The following is an 8968-nucleotide window of genomic DNA, read 5'->3' as shown; positions in this document are numbered from 1 at the left end:
TACACATCAATTGCCACTATTACCACACTCTTGAACCTATGTCTTTCCCCACCTATTAATACAATAATTCCACTTCTAGCAACTTTCCCAAAGAAACCATTAAGAATGTGTGAAAAGATACATGTAGAAAGGTGTTTATTAGCTTATCCTGAAAATTAGCCAAAAAAAAAAAAAAAGGAAACTAATAGTTTCCCATTACTAGGGGACTTCTTAAATAAAACATCACATTGCCTTGTAATGAAACACCAATCAGTTATCAAGCTAGCACTTGAATACAGTTTTCCCCTGCCATCTGAAAATAGAATATTTCTACAAAAACTCTCATAAGCTGAAATGGTATAAAGCAAAGAAACAATTACCAATAATATATGGAAACATTTTGAGTGTTCCAAACAATAACCTCTCTTAGGCTTTTCTGATACCTTAGGACACATCTTGCTAACAGATGCACAAAACAAATGAAGATAGAGCACAGATGCTCGCAGACAGTTCAAAGCTACAGAGGCTTGATACTGAGATGGTGAGTGCAGTTGACCTGGAAAGGGCTTGGTGGTGCCACTAACTGCCCCAGACATGCGCCTGCCTCTGTAATGGCTCACTGCAAAACAAATGCTCAACACTATTCTTGCCTTTTGTCTTTTGTTGCAAAAGCAGAATCTCTTTGGACTTCCTTCAGTTAGTGAAGACAGGTACTAATGCAGGTCTTTTGCAAAAGCAAAGTTGCCTATCCTAATTTTTTGAAAAGTAGGCAATACCTGTATTCGTTTCTGTTATCATGATACTATAATAATAATAGTATTAAAAATGCTAGAATGTTAAAGATATTAACTGGAAAGAATCCAAGTCTATAAAAAGAATTTATAATGCTATTTTATTTTATTTTTCTTAAAGATTTGTTTATTTTAGAGAGAGAGAGCATGAGTGGGAGGGGCAATGAGAGATGGAGAGAGAATCCCAAGCAAACTCTGCACTGAGTGCAGAGCCCCGCACAGGGCTCCATCCCACAACCCCAAGATCACAACCTGAGCTGAAACCAGGAGTCAGACACTTAACCGACTATGTCACCCAGGTGCCCTTAATGTTATTTTATTATTTTTAAATACATTTTGACAGGAAGAAAATTTGAAAATATTACAATGTGCTAACAATTGAAAGAGTTGTGAGGATTTTTTGTTTTGTTACTTACATTTTATATATTTTATAAAAGAATAGTCTATTTTTGCAAAAAGAAAATTAATAAATTCATTTTAATTGACAAAAATTTATTTACTGGCTCTAGGAAATGAACGAGGAAGAATAAGTTAGAATAGAAAGATTATTTGGGAGAAATGCTGAGGCTATTATAGAATTTTATCTTAAAGAATGATTGATAGAATCCAATGAGATCAAATATAAAAGGGCTTTGACAACCATAAAGCATAGCAACAGCATTTCTTGAAGACTCTTTCCAGGAATATTTATAGAGGCTATGTCAAAATGCTACATGGTATAACAAAGGTAGAATATTCTGGAATAAGAAAAGTTCAGTAAGTGAATTTTTTACCGCAGGACATATCAGAGCCTTTAAGACGCTGGTTTTTCATTGTGAATCTTTAAGAGGACACTATAATTTGCATTGTTTCTCAAGCACAGTTGACTGTCTTCTCACAGAGTTTGTGATAGGACTCATGTTTCATAGAACACACCTTGGGAAACGTTACATTCAAAATGTATGTAATACTCATTTTTAAGTGATTATAAGCAACTGTTAAGTACAGGACTGGCAAAATCAATTCAAGAGTCATCACCTTTGGTTGAGTTTTCTCAACCTTGGCATTATTGATATTTGGGGCCAGATAATTCTCTATTGTTGAGGGCTCCCCAGTGCATTCTAGCACATGTAGCAACATCCCTGGCCTCTACTCACTACATGTCAGTAGCGACCACCACCTCTCCCCACCCAGCTGTGACAACCAAAAATGTCTCCAGACATTGTTAAATGTCCTCAGCCATGGTGAAGAATATTTATTTGAGGAGTTAGGCTGGCAAACTGGCTGATGTCAGAATTCCCAGCCCTAGATTTCCAGGCTTTTTAAATATAAGCAGCCATAACATCTTGCAAAATGTCTGTCTGCTCTAGCAAATACAGAATTGTCACCATGTTATTTTTCTAAAACACTATGTCAAAAAGAGCCATCTGTTAAAATGCTGCATTGTGCATCATCATTTTATCTATATAACATTTGATGAATGCTTAATTTAAAAAAGTTGTAACTTATGAACAAATGAAAATGTCCTCTTTTCTCATGTTAACTGCAACAAATAGGTGTGTTATTGGGTAAATCACTTACTTAGAGCCTTAGTTTAGACACACACACACACACACACACACACACACAAACACACACACACATACATAATGAATCAGACCATGGGTCCAAGGTAATTTCTAGAAGTCCTCCCAACACTAAAAATCAATAAATATCATAAAAGCTGACTTTTATTTTTCATTCATGATATAAAACATTTTGCACATTAGGACACCTGGGTGGCTCAGTCAGTTAAGAGTCTGCCTTCAGCTCAGGTTATGATCTCAGGGTCCTCGGATCAATTCCCGTATCAGGCTCTCTGCTCAGCAGGGAGTCTGCTTCTCTCTCTCCCTCTGTTAACTCTCCCTCTCCTTCTCTCTCTCTCAAATATATAAATAAAATCTTAAAAAATGTTTTAAACTAACTTTCTGGTTGTTGTAATAATTTTAACTAGAAAAATGTTATATTCAGACATTGGAACAAATTATATTCAAAAGAAACCAGGAGTTGTAATCTTTGTTATTCTTTGGAAGTCCAATGTAAAAACTAGGTATATAAGTTCTGAGTTTATTAAAAACAATAACACAAATACACAACATGAGGAATAAGAAAGATATAACTTCAGAAATAGAGGGTTTTTTTTTTAAATTATGAACAAATGCTATGCTAACATTAAAATAAGAGTTATTGAGGTGACTGGGTGGCACAGTCAGTTAAGCATCCAACTCTTGGTTTCGGCTCAGATCACAACCTCATGGTCATGAGCTCCAGCACTGATTGGGGCTCTGCACTCAGCACGGAGTCTGCTTGAGTTTCTCTGTCCCTCTCCCTCAGACCCTCCCCACCTCAAATAAATAAATAAATATTTAAAAAAATAAAATAAGAACTAGTGATGAAAATAATTTTCTAAAAAAGATGAAAGAAGGCACCTGGGTGGTTCAGTTGGCTAAGTGGCTGGCTCTTGATTTCGGTTCCAGTCGTGATCTCGGGGCCCTGGGATCCAGCCCCATGTCAGGCTCCAGGCTCAGCAGGGAGTCTGCTCCAGATTCTCTCTCTCTCCCTCTCCCTCTGCCCCTCCCCCTGCTTGTGCACACATGTGCATGTGTGCACTCTCTCTCAAATAAACAAATAAATAAATCTTTTTTTAAAAAGAAAGAAATTGAGTAAGTTGCCCAAAGAGAAAGCCAACATCAGTTTTATGGCAGAATTATTTCTTCAAAACACAGATCCATCCTATGCTATTTTAATGCTTCCAGTGTAGGGAAATCTTAAAAACTTGTTTTTAAAATCTATCATAATCCCTATACTAAAAGCAGACTAATATATGACCAAAAAAGAAAAATATATATTAAAATATAATCTTACTAACATGAATTCAAAAAATTTAAAAAATCCTAAGCAAAAAGTAAATCATATCCTGTAATAAATTAAAAGAAATATCTCACATAATTAAGTAGGATTCAATGCCAATAATTTATTCAACAACGCTGAATGTTTATGAAGCATCTGTAATACAGATCATAATTCTCAGTAGTTGGGATATATCAACAAACAAAACAAAGATCACTGCCTCATAGAAAATACTTTTTGGCAGGAAATAAAGACAATAAACAACTGGTAGCGTAAATAAGTAAATTATACAGTAAGAGCGTGACAAATGAGAGAGGAAAGGAAAAACTAGAGCAGGATAAGAGGATCAGGGATGATGAAAACGGGGAATGGGTTGCATTTTTAAATAAGAAGGTCAGGGATAGATATCCATTGAGTTGATAGCATTTGAACAAAAACATGAAGTTGTAGGAGTCAGGCTTGTGGATACTTTGAGGAATAGCATTCTAGGCAAAGGATACAGACAGATCAAAGGCCATTATGGCCGGATGATGCCTGGCATGTTCAAAGAACAATAAAGATGCTAGTGGGCTGGGTGCTGAGTGAGGTATGGGAGGAGTAGGGATGGAGTCAGAGAAATAATGGCACCAGATCCTCTAGGGATACCTTTACTCTGAGTGAAATAGGGAGACCTGGGGATTGTGAGCAGAGCAATAACATAGATGATCTACATTGTAAAATAATCACTCTAGCAGCTGTGCTGAGAGTAGACTGTAGTGGGAAAGGGTGGGATTAGTGAAAACAGGAGAATATTGTGTATTACAGGCAAGTGGATGGCTTAGACCAGTATGGTAACTATGGAAGTGGTAAGAAGTGGCTGGTGTCTGGATATATTTTGAAAATACAGACATCAGGAATTCTGATATATTGGAGGGAGAGGAGGCAATGATGACTCCATAGTTTTTATTCCCAACATCTGTTAAGATGAAACTGTCATCAGCTGTAACTGGGAAGGCTGTAAGTTGAGCAATGTTGAAGGAGAAAGATCAAGAAATGTTCTAATATTGTATTTAAAAAGGAATTCATATATCCAAAAGGAGACAACAAGTAGACAGCTAGATAAATATGCTTGGAGCTTTGGAAAGAGTCACAACAGAGATATAAATATGTAAGTCTTCAGCATATAGATAGTAATTAAAGATATGAGACATAATTTCAAGGGTAGAAAGAAATCAAAGATTTCTTAGGGGGCACTTGAACATTAAAAGATTAGAGAGAAGAAGCCAGCAAAGGAGACTGTGAGGGAGAGGGGAGAAAAGTAGCAAGAAAGCCAGAAAAGAATGGTGTTCTGGTAATGGTGTTCAAGTATGCCCAAGTCCTGTGGAATGGATGGTTTAACATAAAGAAATCTATTAATATAATCATATTAACATAATTATTTTGACATCATTAGTAAAATACTAGTAAGTCAAAAAAGAAAAATTGTGTCATCATCTTAACTGCCAGAATATTATTTGATAAAACCAAAGGCTGTTTAGAAAGATATGTGATCAACTAATAGCCAACATCACACAGAACAGCGAAATAGTGAAGACATTCTCATTGGAGCCAGCCATAAGAATGTCATGCCTACAAGGACTACCTTATTCATTGTTCTTCTGTGAACTCTCATGAATGAAATAAGATGTGTGCCTCTAGAGGAAAAAAATAAGAAATAATAAATTATATATATTAGAATACAGGATACTATGGTTGTCTACTTAAAAATCTTTAGAAACTTCAACTCCCAAATCCTAATAATTAATGAAAAAATTAAGTGAGGATCCTAGTTACAAAGTAAATACAAACAAAAAAATTCACTGTAAAAAACAATAACTAGTCAAAATGTCTAGAGTTCCCATTTTCAGTAAGAGCAAAGAGATAAAATATCTAGTAGAAGTTAATACGATAAAAATATGGCTACTGGAAGTATCAGTTATGAAGCATGAACTTCAGCCAAAAAGAATATGACACTAACCTGTGTCATACAAGAGATCAAGCATAATGGCCTGCTTTATTCTTCTCAGTGTCTTTATAAAACCATAACTGGAGTCACCCACCTTTTTAACTTTCCCTTAGGCTATGGGACCAATTTTATTTCTAGCAGGTGACATTTTTGGTTATCTCCAGCCCAGGCAGTAGTCATTTCTCTGATAAAACTAGGTATATGTGATTGTCACAATTATTTCCCAACAAGAATATACTGCTTTATAACAATAACCATGCATTTTCAAAGCCTCAAATTTTTTTACCCCTTGACTCTTTTCTATTTAGTGTATATTTGTTATTTTAGCTAGGATAGCAAAAGGAAATCTCTAGGGCCATTGAAATGATATGGAACTATTCATTTTGGTGTAATAAAATATAAAATTATCCAATAAACTTTACATGATAACAGGTCAGATTTGGAAGAGTGAGCCTTAGAGAACATCAAAAGTTTTATCTCAGACCCAAATAGGCATACAAACCTCTGAAAATATTTCCAGGAATTGTGATGGAGGTCTGTCAGGACACTGGATTCTGAGATCTCTTCCCCGCAAAGAATGTGTCATGGTCATGCATTAGATTTCAGAGACCAAACTTTGAGCATTCACGAGAAGAAGAGAAAACATGCAAAAAGGATTCACACACTGGCCATAATGGTTGAAGACCTTAATTCTGGATCTGCCTGTGGATCCTCATACCTTACAGTTGTGTCGTACCTTCAGAGAGAATCTTGATTTTCTTATCTGTCACGTAAGTTTGCACATAGGCAGAGTGAGTGCAACGACCCCTACTTGTTGCAGAAGAGGAAACCTAGCTTTTTAGAGACTAAAAGTCTTGCTCAAGGTCAAAAAGCCAATGAGTAGCAAAGGCCAAGTTTGAAGCCAGGCCTCCTGACACTAAATTCTGGATCTTACCACTACATCTGCAGACCCCTGGACCATCCAGTTCACCTCTCTAAAGATTCAGTTTCCTCATCTCTATAATATACTATCACTAAAATTCCAGTCCTTCTGGGTCTAAATTCTTGTGCTTTACAGAAGTTAGAAAATAAGAGATTCAAAGTAAATTAAAAGTTATGTTATAAATGGAGATTTATACCCTATGTCTAGTCAGTGAATAAAAATGTCTCGAATTTTTTAGGTCTCTTATATGACCTTTCTTAATTTTTGGCATCACCAGCCTAGATCTGACCCTCTAATTGTAATTTTATGTTCCCAAAACCTAGCTGGTTTTACTGCAGGACTAATTGTATGGTATAGATGGTACCAATCATCACAACATTGTCTGCTCAAACACTTTGTGATGTTTCCCCACATGCTACCACTGAACCACCAATGCTTCCTGTCTGTTTCACTACATCTGAATCTCATCACTTCTGTTTGGTGTTTTGAACGACCAATGCTTCCCATCTGCTTCACTACATCTCCTCTGTTTGGTGTTCAATTTCCCTGTGATCTGGCCCCATCCCATGTATCTAATCTTACTTCTCAACTGTACTGCCTTCAGTTATTAGACCAGTATCCCTGCCAACCAAAGAAGCCAGAGTTCATTTCCACATTGCTGTCTTTGGTCACATTATTCCCTCACCTGGAACCATTTCCCTGACATTCCACATACTTCAGTACTCACCTTCTTAAAAACTGCTCACTTTCTGCCACCACCTCAAAAACTCTTCCTACTACAAAACTAACTAAAACTTCTTTGGCCAGCTTCTCCTCTTAAAGTTTCAAAATGCCTCGTTTCATCTCGCCTACAACAACTACAGGCTGGGAGGGAACCCGGGCACCAACAGCCGGGTCACGGCATCCTCTGGTATTACGACTCCAAAACCCCCAAAGCCACCAGATAAGCCACTGATGCCCGACATGAGGTACAGCAGAAAGGTCTGGGACCAAGTAAAACCTTCCAACCCTGACCTAAAGTTGTGGGAGATTGGCAAGATTATTGGTGGCATGTGGCAAGATCTCACTGATGAAGAAAAACAAGAGTATTTAAACGAATACGAAGCAGAAAAGATAGAGTACAATGAATCTATGAAGGCCTATCATAATTCCCCCGCATACCTTGCTTACATAAATGCAAAAAAGTCATGCAGAAGCTGCTTTAGAGGAAGAAAGTCGACAGAGACAGTCTCGCATGGAGAAAGGAGAACCGTACATGAGCATTCAGCCTGCTGAAGATCCAGACGATTATCATGATGGCTTCTCAGTGAAGCATACAGCCACTGCCCGTTTCCAGAGAAACCACCGCCTCATCAGTGAAATCCTTAGTGAGAGTGTGGTGCCAGACGTCCGTTCAGTTGTCACAACAGCTAGAATGCAGGTCCTCAAACGACAGGTCCAGTCCTTAATGGTTCATCAGCGAAAACTAGAAGCTGAAATTCTTCAAATAGAGGAGCAACACCAGGAAAAGAAGAGGAAATTCCTGGAAAGCACAGATTCATTTAACAAGGAACTTAAAAGTTTGTGCGGTTTGAAAGTAGAAGTGGATATGGAAAAAAACTGCCGCTGAAATTGCACAGGCAGAGGAACAGTCTCGAAAAAGGCAGGAGGAAAGAGAGAAAGAAGCCGCAGAGCAAGCTGAACGCAGTCAGAGCAGCATGGTTCCTGAGGAAGAGCAAGCTGCTAGTAAGAGCGAGAAGGACGACGGGAGCATCCCGATGGAGACAGAGGAGACACACCTTGAAGAAGCGACGGAAAGCCAACAGAATGGTGGTGAAAAAGGCACGTCTACTTCTGAGGACAAGGAGAGCGGGCAGGAGGGGGTGGACAGTATGGATGAGGAGGGGACCAGTGACCGTAACACCGGCTCCGAGAGCAACAGTGCCACAGTGGAGGAGGCACCCACAGACCCCACACCGGAAGACGAGAAGAAAGAATAAATGTTTCCTTGTTTTATGTGTTCTAAATACTTTTTTAAATGAAAAAAATGTTTTTTGGTTAAAAAAAGTATCTTTTTAAATTCCGAATTATGTTATACTTACTGCTTTAAAAGCTACTTTTCTCAGGTAAAAAATAGAACATAAATTTAAGTCATCTTTAGGTATACAGGACAATGAGTTTACATAAATGTAAAAAAAAGTTTTCTGCAATTGAAACCACCATTTTGGGACTCAGATAAATAAAACAAAAATAAAAAGTGTATAGTGAGGAGGCAACTTGACATTGAAAATCTCTCTGGGAAACCTTGATTGTAAAACACAAAAGACCTTCAAGATTAGAGTCTCACTGCTTTTCCAATGGGGATACCCCAAACCCCCTCCCATTGGAAGCCCTATCTTTTCACAGGCAAGGGCAGCTCACACCTCAGATTCCATACTGGAATCA

At 37.7% G+C, this 8968-nt stretch overlaps 1 pseudogene; it reads left to right on the top strand.

Moving 5' to 3' along the window:
• The first annotated feature begins 445 nt into the window (after positions 1 to 445).
• Positions 446 to 8545, top strand: LOC112819435 (SWI/SNF-related matrix-associated actin-dependent regulator of chromatin subfamily E member 1 pseudogene; annotated as a pseudogene).
• The last annotated feature ends 423 nt before the right edge of the window (positions 8546 to 8968 follow it).

This window comes from Callorhinus ursinus, unplaced genomic scaffold (genome assembly GCF_003265705.2).
Source record: "Callorhinus ursinus isolate GAN/ISIS: 27379988/994484 unplaced genomic scaffold, GSC_fseal_2.0 scaffold6, whole genome shotgun sequence".
Taxonomy (NCBI): Eukaryota; Metazoa; Chordata; class Mammalia; order Carnivora; family Otariidae; genus Callorhinus; species Callorhinus ursinus.
The sequence above is the reverse complement of the archived record's forward strand: the minus strand, read 5'-3'. Positions and strand labels throughout refer to the sequence as shown.